The sequence below is a fragment of the Mustela lutreola genome, chromosome 8 (genome assembly GCF_030435805.1).
Source record: "Mustela lutreola isolate mMusLut2 chromosome 8, mMusLut2.pri, whole genome shotgun sequence".
Taxonomy (NCBI): Eukaryota; Metazoa; Chordata; class Mammalia; order Carnivora; family Mustelidae; genus Mustela; species Mustela lutreola.
This window is the reverse complement of record NC_081297.1, coordinates 111,237,092-111,255,467: the sequence shown is the minus strand read 5'-3', so window position 1 is coordinate 111,255,467 and position 18,376 is coordinate 111,237,092. Positions and strand designations below refer to the sequence as shown.

The 18,376-nt window shown below is 37.4% G+C and overlaps 1 pseudogene; it reads right to left on the bottom strand.

Moving 5' to 3' along the window:
- The window catches only part of LOC131839821 (peroxiredoxin-2-like), a 62,355-nt pseudogene extending 45,624 nt beyond the window's left edge, over positions 1-16,731 (bottom strand).
- Between the last annotated feature and the right edge of the window lie 1,645 nt (positions 16,732-18,376).

Genomic DNA, 18,376 nt, shown 5'->3' with positions numbered 1-18,376 from the left:
GCCCTAAACAAAGTATAAAGAAAACTAACCAACTGGGAGAAACTAGTCACAATATATATCACAAAGGGCTAATATCCCTAACATATAAATAACTCTTAAAATTTAGAGGAAAATACAAATAATACATTATTTCTTAATAAAAATAATTCAAAAATTAAAAGGAAAATTATAACAACCCAATAAAAATGTCAAAAAGGTATGAACAGACAATTCTCAAAAATAAATAAGTAAATAAATAAAGATTAAAAATTATCCTCAAACACAAGGGAAAAAAAGTTCAAGCTCACTCCTAATGAAAGAATTGCAAATTAAGACAATGCAAAAATATTATTGTCCGTATGTCATATTGCAAAAAAATTTCAAACACAATAGAACATTCTGTGAGTGAGACTTGGGAGGGGGAAATTGCCAGTAGGAATGCATATAGGTACAGCCCCATATATAGGGAAATATAGCAACAACTAACAAAACTACACACTCACACATCTTTCAACCCGACAGTCTTACTTTTAGAAATCTACTCTGAAAATACACCACCAAGAATGAACACATATGCCTAAGGTCATTCATTGCAGCACTGTTTGTAGTAACAAAATATTAAAACAACCCAAATATCCATACATAGGAAAGTGGTTGAGTAAACTCTAGGACATCCCCATGATGCAAGTCCTATGCAGCTGTTATAGAAGCATTAGGAAGATGCCTACGGAAGGATATGGAATGATTTCAAGAATATACTGTTAAGTGAAAGACACAAAGCATAAGATTACGCTACCAGGGGATATAAGAAAAACACACTTATTTGCTCCTTTGTATAGAATAAGTGCTGGAAGAATGAATCAAAAACTATAAAGAACTGATTCCCTATAAAAAATGATGGAAAGGGGTGGCAAGAAGCAGGGACTAGGAAGGGGGTAGCAGGAACAAGATGAAATCATACTTCTCTGAGTCTATTTTTTGGTATAGCTCTAATGTATAAACCCACAGTAATGTATCACATACCCAAAAAAGAAAAAAAGGAAACCAACAAGGATGGGGAGGAGCCCAAAATAGAATATAAACCCTGACAAGGGAACTCTATTGCATGAATTATATGAAGAGCAACCATACTCATTTGCAAGAGGGAAGAGGTGGGGGGAAAAGAACTAACCTATATAACTTTGGACATTGCAAGGCCAAAAGAACTGTGCATAAGTGCTGTGATCCAGGAATAAAAATATTTCTCCCAGTGGTATGGGTGAGAAATTGAGAAACAATTCATATGTATTCTAGATGCAAATAAATAAGCAAACATACGGTAGATAAGAAGAGCCAGGTTGGAGTTTGAAGCTAAAAACCTAAGGAAGAAAGCTAAAAATGAACCCTAGTTTTTGGATTGAAAATTCAATTATCTCAGTGAAAACTTGTGGGTTTTAATTCATATGCAAGTATATTTATATACATAAATATAGGTATTTGAGTATGACTGAATTAGCATATATATATGTATCCCTTACCTCTGTCTGAAAATAGGTGATAAGCAATGACATCCCAGTAACAATGAGGACACATAGTGCCCAGATCCGGTTTCTAAATGCTATCCTTCAATAAAAGGAACCAGGGATCCCTGGAGAAACAGTTGGTTGCAGGACTGAGGGAGTGAAAATATAAGATGAGCCTGAAAATTATGTGGTATCAGATAGTATGAAAGTGTTGAAAAAAATAGATGGAAACTTGTCAAAAACATAGGGACCAATCTAAAGAAGTTTCAAATGGATAAAGCCAGAACAATTAGAGGCCCTCCTCACTAAAATAAATAATAAAATTTAAAAATTGTATTAGATTATAACCCATAAAAAATTCTAAAAAAATTAAAAAGAGAACCAACATATGATTCCACTTATGAATATTTATCCTAAGAAAATGAAAACACCAGTTTGAAGAGATATATGCACCCCTATGTTCATAGCAGTATTATTTACAATAGTCGAGATATGGAAGCAACCTGAGTGTCCATCGATGGATGAATGGCTAAGGAAAATGTGGTATATATAAAAACTGGAGTATTAGCTGTAAAAAAGAATGCAATTTTGACAACATAGATGAATGTAGAAGATATTATTCTAAGTGAAATATATCAGACAAAGACAAATGCTATATGATTTCATTTATATATTGAATCTATAAAACAAAACAAATAGATACACAAAACACAACAGAAACAGATGCACAGATACAGGAAACAAAGTATTAGTTCCCAGAGTAGGAGAGGCTGGGGAGGTGGACAAAGTAGGTGAAGAGGACTGAGAAGTACAGATTTTTAGTTATAAAATAAATAAGTCATGGGGATATAATATACAGCATAGGGAATATCATCAATAATATTGTAATACTTTTGTATAGTGACAGATGGTGACCAGAGTTATCATGGGGATCCTTTTGTAATGTATAAAAACCTTGAATCACTATGCTGTACACCTGAAACTATTAAGATATTGTACATCAATTAAACTTCAATAAAACAAACAAATACATAATGGTGGAATAATGAAAAATCCACAAGTCCATATTGATACAAATAAATAATCACACATCTTTATTTAACACATTAGGAAGAAAAGATAGCCCTTTAAAATTCTATTTAATAATATAGAGAGAAATATGAATTCACTATTGGCAAATACTACAGTAATAACTTTTTGCAGACAAGATCAGCAGATAGATGCTAAAATTATTAATCAAACATTTGAAGAAAATATAGATTTGTGCATTCTGAAAGTAACTTCCAAAGAAATTTGTTAACTGCAAAGGAGAAGATAGTAACTTTACAGTGAAGGAATCCAGCAGAAACCACCCTAAACAAGTAATCAAGGTCAACATTCCTGGTAATCAAACTTACCAACATATGAACCCCATGATAGGATGTATTGAAGCAGACACAAATCATTTCTGTGGTCTACTTGCCAAAAAAGTATATCCTCAATTCAATTATGAGAAGACATTAAGCATCCACAATTGAAGATCATTCCACAGATCACTGATTGATAACCTTCGAAAGCATCAAGATCATGAAGGACAAGCAGTGACTTATAAAAGATAAGAAAAGACAAAGGGGCTGTTACCAACTGCAGGAGATTTTATTTATTTATTTGACACACAGAGAGAGATGACAAGTGGGCAGAGAGGCAGGTGGGGGGGGAGCAATCTCCCCCCTGAGCAGAGAGCCAGATATGGGGCTCGATCCCAGGACCCTGAGATCATTACCTGAGCCGAAGGCAGAGGCTTTGTAAGGGCCTACTTAGCCAGAACAACTCCCTCTCGGTTAAACAGCCATTTTGTTGTTTGTGCAGTAAAACTTAAACTGACCCTGCCCCCCCACCACCACCCAAAGGAACTTACTTAAAAGCAAGTCTGGGAAACCAGTAAAATATGGTTGACCAGTCCCTGATAACAGAGCCCAAATACAAGGACGGGTCAGGTCAGGTGGAGACATCCAATCAGTAAAGCATACATACTGTCTCCCTGACCACCAAAGAATGTAAACCCTGCCTTTTGGGGGCCAAACTTGAGCGCCAATTCTGACCAGAGTGATAGCTAGTTTAAACAGCTACTGTAGGGTAAATTGTAATTCAATTGGCCACCCACGTGTGACCTAACATGACTATGCAACTTTCTCTGTGTGTTACAATCTCATTGGCCACCTGTATGTGGCCAGGCTCAACCACATGGCCTTTGCTCTATAAAAGCTAGTTTGTAAGGCTGGGGGTAATCTCTGTCTCTGTAGGAGACAGCCTCGACCAGTCGGTTTGATTCTTGATACTGGCGCAAAATAAAGTTTTGCTTGACTTTTACGTTGTATCAGTCTTGCTCCTTTGATAATGGACCCCATCAGCTTAACCCACTGAGCCACCCAAGCGCCCCTGTAAGTCTAAAGTTAAAATATATATATATATATATATATATATGTATATATATATATATATATATGTATATATATATATATATATATACACACACACACATATATAAACAATTATTGGGCTCTGATTTATCACAACAGCAAGGTCCAAATAATCTAATTGTTTCTTCTTGCAACCCAGTCTTGGAACTCTCCTATGATATATCCTTTAAGAGTCCTGGTTGTTTGGCTTCTCCTTTGAGTATATGCCTTGCTGCCACATGCCTACCCAATAAGACATTCACTGCTGCTTTTATAGAGCACATCCAAAATCCAGCTCTGCTTGCTCATAATCCAAGAGACATTACTGACCCTGGCTAGTTTATAAGAATGACTTTCTGAATCTATTTTCAAGGTTTAGTTTTTCTATATACAAGTGGAAAATTTATTGAAAGAAAAAAATTTTAAATTTAAAGTGGGTTCTACGTGAGCTTTCCTTCTTTCATTTAATATAAAACGTTGTCTTAAGAGTTAAAACAAGTTTTGAAATCTAGAGAAATATTTCATTACGAGTACAAGGAGACAGATGAAAGAAGTGATAATAGAAGACAAAGTTGACTTTTGATAATAATTTTTACTACTTTCAATTTTAACATGCCACGACTCAACTTCCTGTCTGACTACATCTGGAAGCCTCTTCTGTACTAAGTTATATAAACCGAGGAGTGATGTCAAACAGAGTGGAAGGTGTTTACTCCCCAGGAAATATCTATTTCCTCATTGTGAATCTTCAACACTAATTTTCTGGCTTATTTCTCTCTTCACTCCTATCTCTGCATCTCTTGCCATCTACCGAGGCTTCCAAATCTCTCTATCTCCATCAGGATACAACAGCACTAATTTTAAAAAATAAGAGTTAAAATACCATCTAACTGTGAGTTTGCAGTAAAAACTCCCTGATTCTGATGTAGGTCTGTATCAGAATGCAAATATATTTAATGATAGGGCTAGTTTAAAACTAGGCAAAATTGTGAAGAAACTGAAATTTATCCACTTTTTTTACCCTCCTCATTTTTTCACTCAAACATACATACATACATACATACATAATACATTTATTTACTTATTTATCTATCTATTTATTTATTTGAAAATTATATAGAGAGAGTGAAATGAGAAAACATCCAGTAGAGTTTCATACTTTGGTAGGAAAACAGATAAACAAGCAAATATGGTATCACATAAGGGCTATAATATTTGTATGAATCTTCTTTGATTTAAACAATAACAATGATCTAAATAAAGGATGTGCTTTTATACAAAAAGTAGAGTTTTTTAGCTTAGACCAATAAAAAAAAATGATGGTATAGACAAAACAACCATTAATTTAATCTCTTGTAATTTAATTGTTTTCTTCCCATGGCACTAATTCTTTACCTTTCTTGTGCTCATCATAGCATTCTGCTTTGTCTACAATTTATCTTCAAAGAACCATCTTCCTCAGTACTCTTGTGGTATTTTAAAATGAAGGCTATGCTGCCCATTTCCTCCTGTCTCTTAACACTTAGGGATATGCCATCTACACTGAGAAGTTTTGATTGCCTGCAAATATTTCAGAGCAAAACAAAACAAACACAAATCTTATTTGGTAAAATCATTTTGGTTTGATGAATCTAGTCAAGTGAAAATATTGGGTTGGTTCCTGTATTTAATTTCCTGTTTTCTCTAATAATCCCTTATTCTGTGGTGAGGGGCAGAGGAACAAGAAGAACAAGGACCGTTATTTATTTTTACTCGACATAACTCACATTGCTGTCAACATGTAATCTAGAGCTGTCTGGAAGGCTAGAGTAACTCCTAAAGTTCTTTCCTTGGATTGTAGCTGTTCCTTGAAAGCTAAAACTTTCCAAGTGCTGGTTTTACACTCCTGGGCACTTGCCCACATCGATGTGTTGTCTCTTGGACATGGTTGTAAGTGATTACGTTTTAAAGAAACAAATTCATGACAGTCATTCTTAGATTATAATCTAAATAATTAATTCCCTTCTGATTTTTCTATGAGTTACTAGTCAACTCCTCTCCTTGTCTCTAGTCCATGTATATGCTAGAACATGGGTTATAGTCATTGTGCTATTCACTAAATATGTTGTAGTTATTAGTGCCATTCACTAAAGAAGAGAGAAGCAAACTTTTGTTGCATTAAGCTTCTATCATTTAGGGATATTTATCACTGCGGCAAACCCTAGCCTCTTTTTACTGGTGTCCTGCTGAACATGCAGGATTCAGTATGGTGAACATAGTGATTTTCCCCTCCAGGAGCTAAAGGTCTGGTGGCAGAAAAGAAGAGTAAACGAATGATTCCATCCTGGATGAAAGCATTCAGTCTTTACTCATCAATGACTGCCTACTATGCACCAGTCAGAAAAATGGAGAGCAATAGGAGGTTGCAGCCCGTCTTTATTGAGCTTACGTAAAGTGTTATGACGCTGCTAATGTAGGTGATGGTTATGATGCAAAGAGAACTTTGAACTGGCTGGGGAACTCCAGAAAGACTAACTGAAGTAGTTAGATGTGTCTTGAGATATGAATAATGAAAACAAATTAATCAGGTAAGGAGATGTAAGAAGTCTTCTGAGCACAGGGATCCACATGTGCGAAGACACAGTAAGAAAAGCGTGAGCGGGAAGAACTCGAACAAGGCGGGGGTGATAGGAGCTGAGTGAACAAAGAATGAAGTGTGATGAGATGAAGTCCGTGTTGAATAGTTGTGTCTTAACTTTTTAAGTGCCACAGAAGCTCCTGAAGAGTTATTGCGGGGGCCATGGAGATTAGATTTGTATTTCAAAAGAATCATGTGGAGAACGGATCTGAGTGGCTACTAGTAGAGCAGAGGTTATTACAATAGCCTAAATGGAAATAGAAACAGTGGATTCACAGAAATCTAAAGGATAAAAATCAGCAAGGCTCAGTAATGAATAGGAATCAAAGATAAAAAGAAGGAGGAACAATTCCTAAGGTTATTGTCTTGAGTAAGGCTCTGCTCATACTTCCCTTCACAGAAATATGGCGATAATGACAAAGGGGAGGAAAATCTTTCCCTCAATCCTCCTGTGCTCAATGGCTGGGGCCCATGAGTCCCACGGCTAAAAGACAGATTAACAAGAGAAAATATAGGCTTAATTATGTAAATATGCACAAAACTTCACAAAGAAACATGTCCTCAAGGAGGCAGCCAGATGAAGGAGGTTTATATACCATCTAGGCTAAACAAAAGAAAAGGAAAGAAACTTACGGGAAAGGGAAAGGGGGAAATGGGTTGTAAGTAAGAGTTGCAAACCACGGCATGCAGGTACGTCTCTCAGGTAATAAAAGTTCTCTTCAGAAATAGCTCCCTTCCTGATATTTCCTGAGATTTCTCCCTTCCTGAGATTTCTTTACAAATGGAAAATTTCTTTACAAAAGGGAAGCACAGACTCTATTTTTAGACAGGGGAAGGTGAAGAGCTTTTTTTGTCTCTGTTCTCCGTTGCCTTTAACTCAGAATAATCCAAATGTCAAAAGGGCATTTTTTAGGGAGCATATTCTGGCACCTTTCGTGCCAAATTAAGGATGGCTGAGGATGAGTATGAGTTCCCACTGAGATGTGCAAGAAATGTCAAGAGTATTGAATACCATTGATTATGTTTTCTTTTCTTTTTTTTAATCTTTTTGTTTGTTTGTTTGTTTATTTATTTGACAGACAGAGATCACAAGTAGGCAGAGAGGCAGGCAGAGAGAAAGAGGAAGAAGCAGGCTCCCTGCTAAGCAGAGAGCCCAATGTGGAGCTCGATCCCAGGACCCCGGGATCATGACCTGAGCTGAAGGCAGAGGCTTTAACCCACTGAGCCACCCAGGTGCCCCTTGATTATGTTTTCTTGAAAATACTTTCTTCTCTTGGTATCTACCTGGTATTCTTCTTACCTTTCAATATCCTCTTATGAAGTATAATTGCCTCTCCTGAACTCTAAATGTGGGAGTGCCCCAGCACTGTGCTTGGACTCCTCTCTTCTCTATCTTGCTTGCTCCCTACGTGATCTCACCCAGTGCCATGGCTTCCCATACCACCTACACTGTGACAGCTCACCAGTTGGGATCTAAGTCTCAAATGTTGTGTTATCTAGAAGCTGGCACCTACATGACAAGAATTTTATAGGTTTTCTTTCATGCACAAGATCTCCTGTTAACTGTCTGCCTCCCACACTGAAACACACGGGGGCTTCCTTTGTGATCCACAGAAGAGGGAGAGCCTTGAACTCACAAATAAACAAACTTTAAAAGGCTGTTTGAAACAGAGCAGTCAGCAGACAGACAGTTGGAAAGCATTCAGATATACATTTGAAGATATGGAAGAAAATCACTTTTTGTAGAAGATCAAGAAGAAATATGGAATTGAGCATTATTTAGAAGTTTAAGATGCCCACATGAGTAAAACAGAATATCTTTATGTTATTTTAGTTTTAATGTTTCGATTTGGTTCCATGGCGTCCTGGTGACTATAGAGGACCTGATTTCACAATATCCAGATGGGAATACTTTGCAGAACTCCAGATTTATATCTGCAACCTCTCATCGGGCATCTCTGTGAGGATGTCAAATACACATCTCAAAGTCAACCTGTCAACCTCGAGCCTCTGCTTCTACCCACCAACTCCTCCTGCACCTGTTGCCATTGCAATTAACAGTAACACAGTCGTTTCACCCTCACATGCCCAAATCTTTGGCGTTGTCATAGTCTGAATTCTCTGGAGAAGCAGTGCACCAATAGGAGAGGAAACAAATATAAGGGAATGATATGGGAAAAAAAGTCCAAAGAAAAAGATAAGTTCCTTTTCTGCCTACAATCCACGGACAAGGCCTTGAAATAGGTAAAGTGATCTCATCAGTTGTCTTGATGTTGACACTTTGCTAAGAGCAAAAGGCAATATTAGCTTAATAATATCTCGACCGCCTAGGATCCTGTGAGTCTAGTTTAAACATATAGAAATTCCTTTGAAAACTTCCTTCATCACTACCCGCCAAGATATAGGTTAGCAATTATCCTCCAAGCATATGGTCTACTGATACACATTAGAAAGGTCTCATGACTACAGTTTTATTGAAGAGTAATAAATGACCTTTTTCTAACAATAGCTAGTCCCCTCAGGGTCCTGGAAACCTTGCTTCCAAAATTCCTTAGTGACTTATGCTATCCCTAAAACCCTCCCAACTTGGAAGTATAGAATCAGTCACCAGTCACCACCCCAGGGCAGCTCTTTCTGCCCACCAGGCCTGTCACCATGCTTCAATAAAACCACCTTTTCGCACCAAAGATGTCGCAGAATTCTTTCTGGACCATTTTCTCTTGAACCCCAACACTTCCACATCAGAGGACATGAGTTTATTTGACTGAAATGCAAAGTTCAAGGTGCAGGTGATTAGTGTGGGATGAATTTGGATTAGTTTACAGGAGCTGACTATAAAATGCCTTATGGGAACTTTATGCCAGATAATGGGGGGGGGGGCACTGGAAATTTTAAGAAAGGAAGCGACAAGGCCTATTTCTATTCCAAAAAATAAAATCATAAACTTAAAATTGCAATTTAGACAATGTAGTAGAGAGGCCAAGAGGTTGAGTGGTTGCTCCTGAAATGATCTTGCCTATAATAAGCTGACTCTCAGTGTTACTGTGTCTTCTCAAGGAGAGAAACACAAAAGGGCCAACAACATTATTAAAGGTGGGAATCCACCTCCATGAAATATAAACAAAAATTATTAGGAAAAAAGTGATATGATTATAGGTTTCTATGTTACATTGAAATAAAAAGTCATTTTGAGATAATAAACAAATATAATTGTAACAATGATTTGGGTACACACGGGAACTGAGGAACTAATTATTTTCCCCCTCTAAAGTGTCTACTGCTGTTTATCAAGCTTGCAAGATAAATGCTTTAATTCATTGCATTTCTATAAATCCCCTTGCAGTGCCTTCTTTATCAGTGCACTTACAAAATGAATTGGTTTTTCTAACACTTACTAACTTTTTCAATTAGCATACTTATATTTGCACTTTATTTAATTCAGTTTTTCTTCAGTTAAAGTATCTTATCAACTTATCACCAAAAAGTGGATTCCAGAATCAATCAGAATTTAAAAATTTAATTTCCTCCCTTATGAATAGAGTCCACCTCTTCTCACTTCTGCATGATACCCACTGCTTTCATGAAATCAAAACCAGTAACTCTGCTCTTGGTAGGTTTAGCTGCTGTAAAAAAACTGAAAAATTAAATTGCAAGATGGCACAAAAGCTTGGAATATCACGAAGAAGACTGACTACTTTTTTTTTTTTTTTTTTTTTTCAAAAAAGAATTAAACTCTCCGGGCATGAATTTTCCTTAATGTGAATTGTTTTTTTCTTCCTCAGAACATAGAACTTAGTAACTTAATTTGTATTTACATTCAATCAAGAAACAACATTTTGCCTTTTATAATACTCACTATATATATCAGAATAATAAGTATCCATAGGCATTTTTGTTGTTTTTACTTCTCTAAGTACCTCCTAAAAGAGGATGAAGTAGCATTTCAGAAATGGGAGGAAGAAATAGAAGGATGTAGTTAAACTTTAAGCACATGAAAGAACAGAAGAGATCTAAGGTGATCTGTCGTACAAAGAGCTCTTAGGTACTTTCAAATATTAGCCTGGACAAGAGAACAGCTGCCTTTTCCTCATTCCTTCTCCTTGGATACAGAGTGACTCAGATTTGATTTATTCGGCTCCTGTTTTTTATCCATTTCTGAGCCTTCTGGATGCAAATCCAATACCACCCACCTGAAGTCTGACCCCTCAGCTTAACTAAATTTTAGACCACCTTCTTCCTAAGTATAGGCTCCTGACATCCCTTTTCTTTCCTTCCCTCCCCCCCGACATCCCTTTTCTTAGAGCATTTACTTTATTCTTTCTCTGACCATTTGGAACACAAATTTTCTACAACCCAGGAATGCCCTTCTCAGACCCATAAGCCACGTTTTTAGAAATGTAGTCAGAAAGAAAGAAAGAAGAGAGAAAGGAATGAATGAATGAATGAATGAATGAATTCGGTCTCAGTCTCCCCGTTCCTGTGGGAGGACTGGAGCCTAACTTAATGATAAGCACTAATTAGCAAACTCAGACGGGTTAATCACACAGACATCCATGGCCTTCCACTCCTTTCATTCTAGCTCACTTCAGTGCTTAAAACTCTCCCACCTTTTGTTGCAGTGAAATTTAGTTCATTCTCTCTCTCCTATTGCAATAACCTCGACTCTTATACTAATAATCTTGAATAAAGTCTTCCTTGCCTCTAGAACTCCACAGTAGCAATTTGACAGATCACAGGCTGATGTTGCCCGTTGGTAGAGACAGTCAGAGCCTTGTTTAGGCATAGTTTTAATGGATGAGCCCCCAAAGGAACAAGAATACATAACTGGAGGTTTTGAGTGTGTGTGCCTGGGTGTGAGTGTGTGCACACGCACATGTGTGCGTGTGTTGTATGGGTGAGTTAGGGAACATCTGTCCCTTGGTTTCACTTTCTCATCTGTAGAAGCCCTGTCTCATCCTTCCCCTCCCGGGGGTGAGGAGTGAATTGTTTATGCGGTAACCTTGAGAATAGAGATCTGCTGACAATAAGGCCAACTTGGCAGGGCAGCCTGAGAGAGTAAAGTAAGCATTATGTGTTTGTTAAATTAATCAACTGAAATATAAACAAATAAGTTTCAAACTCAGGCACACAGCAGGTAGATCATTTCTGACATTCTCAAATGCTATTTTTCAGGTCAGTGCTTACAACAAATTGAAGATACTAAACTTACACAAATTCTGTTAAAATACTTAAGGAGATTCAATTAAGTTGCTCAAGGAATTGAGTGTTTAAAAGAGTTTAAATCATTAGACTTGAGCTAATCAATATTAATTAAAGAATAAGTAAAAGAGTTAAGGTGCCTGGTCTTTCCCAAATGCAATATTTAGATTTATAAATGACATGATAAAATTTGGGAAAAACAACTTAAAAACTCTAGGAAAATGTGGCTTTTGGTTTTGTAGCTTTAAGAAATTGTCAATTTAACTGCAAACTGTAAAAGTATATTAATTGCCAAAAGGCATTCTAGAAACTCACATTAACTAATAAAATACAAATAATTCCAGTCTTTCAGGGGTTATTTTGAAAAGCATGATAGCAGATGTGAATGCCACTAAACGCTCAATAAATGGATTCTGAATATTGACTCTGGGGAAATTATCTGTACAGACTTCTTTAAAAGATTTTATTTATTTCAGGGAAAGAGAGAGAGAGGAGGAGAGAGAGAAGGAGAGGGAGGGGGAAAGAATCTTAAGCTAATTAGGCACTGAGCGTGCAGCTTGATACAGGGCTCAAACCCAGGACCTGAGATCATAACCTGAGCAGACACCAAGAGAAAATGCTCTGACAGAGCCCAGTACCTTATCTGTATAAACTTTGAATAGTTTTTTTTTAAAGATATCAGTAATCAAAAGTTAATGGCCTTTTAAGATAAATCTTCTGTATTCTAAAATGTCAAGAAAAATATTATTTATTTTTAATTATATTTATTTTAGCAATATATTGTTAAAAAGAAGACACCAGGCCAAAAATGGAGTCCTTTATGCCTCATATCTCTAAAACAAGACTTAATCACTTTCAGCTCTCCCAGAAATGGAAGCGTAAACCAGTCAAATCCAAATCACCTGATCAGCACTAGTTAGGTAATCCGCCTCAGAGGCCCCTGTGATCCCTTGCTGGAAAGTGACCTTACAATAGGCAACCTGCTGCTTTGTCTAGTTTAGCTTCCTTGCGCCCACTCCTTTCTGCCTAAAAGTCTTTCATTTTGCACAGTTCCTTGGAGCTTCTTCCTGTCTGCTAGACGGGATGGTACCCGATTCATGAATCACTGAATGAAGCCAACAAAATCTTTAAAATTTACTCCGTTGGATTTTTGTTTCTTAACAATATCAAATTTCAATAAGTCCTCCTTTATCCAGTGTCCCAATTCTACACATGAGTGAAATTTTAAATTTTTAATGTTGTCAAACCCACCTAACATGGAGTCATTTACATTGGGAATAAAATGGAGGGGGCAATTGCAGGCACAGAAAGAAAATTAAAAAAATGTAGCCTTACCTAACATAAGATGCCGGAATTCACAGCTCTTTTTAGAAATCAGCAGAGGGTACCTACTGAACCCCACAGGCCCGGTCTGTTGATGCCAGCTCTGGGCTTTCCTTGTTTCCCTGACTCGCCTATCCTGATCCAAGCAAGGAAGAAGACCACGAGGCAACCAGTCAGCTGAAAAAGCCAAACAACTTCCACGTTTGCCTTGTAAAAATTCCTTCATCTATAAGCAACTCAGAACTCACTATTCCTGTAGCCTTGGGTTTCCGGGATTGTAGGGTGAAACCCTTGGAATAAATTCACCTTCTTCCTTTGTTTTACTCAGTGTGCTGAGTTTGGTTTTTGACAGTGTTTTAAGGATATGAGACAGCTTTTACTAGAAATAAGGATGACACAATTAGAGAACTACCATCTAACTTGACTGTTTTAGATTATTATACAGGTAGAAGGCCATTACGCTGAGTATCTTAAACTGACTCACGGAGTATTTCTGTTCTAGTTGTATTGACACACACATACAAAATACAACAACAGCAACAACAAAACCCTGAAATATGAGAGCTACTCTGTAAAGAGATTTCATTACTTACTGGAATCCCCAAAGATTCAGGTATATTTGGCTTAAGTTATAGAACAGGTAGGAACTGGACAGTGGCTGTGATACAAATGCATTTTATATAACTAAATGTCCACTGTCACATATGTGATTTACCCAGTTATCAAACAGTCCCTATGGGTTATATAATACATTTCAAGGAGATCTAATATATTCCGTGAGCATCAGCAAATAATTTAGTGAAAACATGGGAACTTCCTCTACTCAGACTTATGAAGGCAGGTCTTGTTTCTCTGAGTAAATGCATCACAAAGATAGCATTACCATGTAAATGGATGCCATCAATGGAAAATCAGTGGCACTTAATAAAAAAGCTAATTGCAACACATTCAAGAAGAAAAACCTGGAGAGACTTCTCAGAAGCTAAGTGAAAAATAGCTTTGGGTTTAAGTGTCATTAAAGAAAGAAAGAAACTAAACAGAATGCAAAAATGTGGGAATGCGGGGAGGTAACAAGGCAGAGTGGAAGGAGATGAAGGAAGACTTCTGCAAACAGATTTGAGGGAGGAGAAGAGGAAAGAGGAAGCAGGAACAGTGAAATCCCCATCAATAACAAGTGGAGGCATTTCTCAAGGCCATTCCATGAAGTAGAAAAAGAGGACCCTGGAGAAAACAGCATGCCCCAAGGCCAATCTGTTGTACCGGGCACAGGCTGACCTAGCTCTGTGAGCTGTCAGAGAGAATTGTGTGTGCATAGCTGAGGGAGAAATTCAGACCTTTCTATTTTTCATTAGTTCAATAAAAACCAGGACACAATCAACATAACAAAAGGTGTGCCGATTACTTAATATAATTCTACTGCATTCATCAAAAGCCTTTCTCTCTTAAAAACCTGTTCTCCACAAGTTGTTAGATGTCTTACAGAAAATGAAAGGCATCATCAAGGAAACCCTTGCGCTCAGATGCATTAGGGAAAGCATAGACAGGAACACCTACTGGATATGCTGTGAAGTGCAAGGAGAGGTTCTCCCTCAGGGCTTGCTAAGGTGGGGAGGTAGAGGAGGGGGTTGGAATTCCCCCTTGGATAGTCATGGGGTTAGGCATTCTTTTCTTTGAAGTCCTCAGCTAGCTAACTGAAAGAAAAGCTAGACTTCTTTGTTAGGCAGGATCCTCATCTCTAATGGCTAATAAAGCTATAGATGGCAACATGGGGCTACCTACCCAGCTTTTCTTCTTTGTAAAGAACCCCAATTAATATGAGTTGGCTGGAGAGAAACATTTTACTACTGTGAACCTGCCATCTTGATCAGAGCCCACTGGGCAAGGAAGGCTACATGATTCTAGCTAAGCCCATCAGGATCTTTTGCTTAAGAATTTAAACGAAGATACGCAGAAATGAGGAGTTGCAAATGGAGATGAATGAAACAGTTCTAGGATTTTTGTCCCTCAAATCTGAATTACCTAGGCACCACTTTTAAGTGAGGAAAATATCATGGAATTCCAGTATGATCATAAAATTTTTTTTATAAAATGACAAAATCATAAATAAGAATAACCCTATATTTGTATTTATAACCACTATCCATTTAAAAGATCAAAGACAGTTACAAATAAACAAAATTATACAATCACTAATAATCAAAATAATAAAGATCATGTGAAGAGAATGCTGTTTTGCTTAAAGTAATCTATGGAAAGCTCAATGTGTTAAGATGATGAACCAATTTTCCCATGACTGACCTTAATTCAGATAGCATGTGTGACATGATGGGTTGATGTTACAGACATCTCATGCACCCCTTGTTATAAAATAACTTTGACTTCCTTCTTTCATCAATAGTTCTTACCATTTGGAACAGCACGCTTGGAGCTCCATTATAAATATCCAAATTCAAGGACTTAAATGAAGCACAGAAATTGATTAGCAGTATTTGGTTTTAAGATAGTTGCTCAAATGATTTAGAATGTGTTAATTTCCTTAAAAAATAATCATTATCCCAAACATCTGAAATGTTTAAATCCAAATAAAAATAACAAAATATATCCACGTTTTCCTAAGCCTTTGAAGGTCCCAATTTGAGTCTCATTACTCCAAAGCAACACTGTCTATCCAATAGAAACTTCTGAGATAGTAAGAATTTTCCATCTGCACTATCTGTACAACAGCCACTGACCACATGTGGCTGTAGAGTTACTTAAAATGTAACTAATGGGATTGGCAAATTGAATATTAAATTTTATTTAATTTTAACCAATTTAAATTTAAATAGCCATATGTGGCTGCCAGCTGCCTTAATAGCCAGCAGCTGTACTTTCTTTTCCCGAATACCTGTCAAATATTGGCTTTACAAAATATTACTAAAACGACTCTTTGTATAACAAAGTACCCATGCAATTTAGTAACTTTAGACAACAAGCATTTATTTGCTCCCAGAGTTTCCATGAATCAGGAATTTGGGAATAGCTTAGCTGAACAACTATATGAAATATTATTATTAATTAATAATAATAGCATTAATTATGTTTATATAATATTAATACTTTCATTAATGTTTCATATAAATATAAAAATAGTCTGTCCCAAGTCATAAGTCCTATAGCACTTCAGTGACAGAAATGGGATTTGAATCCACATAGTCTGGCTCCAAAAGGCTATGCTTTTTCTTCTTCTTTTTTCTTTTTTTAAGACTTTATTTATTTATTTGTCAGAGAGAGAGAGGATGCACAAGCAGGAAAGCAGCAGACAGAGGGAGAAGCAGGCTCCCCAAAGAGCAAGGAGCCCAATGAGGAAGGAGCCCAATATGGGACTCTGATCCCAGGCCCCTGGGACCCTGACCTGAGCTAAAGGCAGATGCCTAACTGACTAGCCACCAGGCTATCCCTAAGAGCTATGCTTCTAACTGCTGTACTCTTCTGCTACTCTAAATGACATCCCTGTTCACAACAGAAAAAATTTCTAGACCTCTTACCCTGTTAAGTAGAGCCTCTACAAGCTAGCCCACAACAACCCTTAGCTAATCCTATTACTTTAACCTTCATCAACTCCCGCCTTCCCTCCCACAGTCCCCAAGTACGTGGCCAGCCGGCTTTCCACCACCTCTGTCTGCACCTTCATGCCTTCTGTACCTGGACAATCCTGTTGAATGGGGTGTGATCACAAAGAAACCAGCACATGAGAAGCAGCAGGACTCCCAACTGCCACCGTGTCATACATCTGAATTCTGAGGCTAAGGAATCCAACTTTGACAAACAATGTAATCTTTCAGACTGTTTTATAAGTGTTTATTTAGACTCTCAGCTGAAGAACAGGGAAAATGAAATTTAGTGCCGAGCTGTGTGAACATGGTCTGACTCCTGGATAATTTATGTTTTATGACAGATTCTATTTTCTGCTGCTGGCATGATTACACGGGAATCCATTTGTCCACTGAGAGTACATTTGTGTCTTTTGCATGGGCTAACTCAGTGGTAGCATTTAATTTGTGCCATATTATTCACTTATCAGCCCAAAAGACAGTACATGCTTAGAATTACTAAGTTATTGAAATGTTATTGCAAGAATCAGTCTTGAGAGGCAAAAGGAATGTTCATGTGTAGCCTGAGATTGTCTCATTATCTTTAAAGTGCAGATATCATTGAGATGATTAGTTTCCTGGATAAATTTAGGTTTGAAAGGTGTGAATATGTACTCCGTCAGAAGTGTTGTGTTGAGTATTATTTATTGGGCAGTGCAACTGTGGAAAACTGAAATACGTACAGAGTGAACCTGGGTAGATATACACCAGTAGGGTCTGGTGCAGTCCATTGAAGAATGACCTTCTGAAAGAGATTTTCATTTATCAAGTCTCACCAATTGTTGTTGTAGTGGAACGTGGCCCAATGTTGCTAGAACCTCTGATTTTAAGAGGAACCAGATTTCTGAATATCTATTTGGAATACCCTGATGTTTAGATGTTGTTAAGTGTGATAGGCATTTCTAACAGTGACTCCTAATGATTCACTTCCATGTGGAATCCTTTTCTCTTAGAATGTGAATGGGCTCTGTTATATGAATGAGATACTATTACTCCCCTGTTACATTACGTGGCAGAAGGTTGATTGTCTAGGTAAGCCTACTATAATCCCAGACTATCAAAAGGAGAAAGTGCATGGATACCACAAGCTTTTGCTGGCTTTGGAGCTATGAAAGGCCATACTCAAGGACTGAGAAGCCTGTAGAGGCTGAGAGTAGTCCCAGGCTGACAGCCAGCAAGAAAATGGGGACTTTGGTCCCACAACCCCAAGGAACTGAATTCTGTTGTCATCCCTAAAAGTTCTCCAGCTTGAATACCATGTAGTGCATATGGGCACATTCAGAAATTCCATGAGAGGTAGTTTTTATTTGGATAAATAAATTTTAGAAGAGTATTCTGAGTGGCTCTGGGAATAAACTTTTTCTCATTGCATAGATAACATTCTTTAGCTGAACTGTTTCTTAAATATAAAAATGACTAATCAGCAAGTACCTTCTCTGGCAGCCCTTCGAAGACTCTCCTTATCTATTCAGCATAGTTAACTGAACAACTGGTGTGTTCAAGACACTGTGTCGTGGATAGAACTCTGAGAACAAAGATGACTGAAAAGACATGCCTGCAGCTAGCTAGCTGCAAGTATCTCCTTTTTCTTCTTTCTTTAATCTTCCTGTTATAGATAGAAGTGAGCATGTGTGGGGTTCTGTTAAACATGTTACCAAGATTTCTTGGTATGCGTCCCGCCACTGC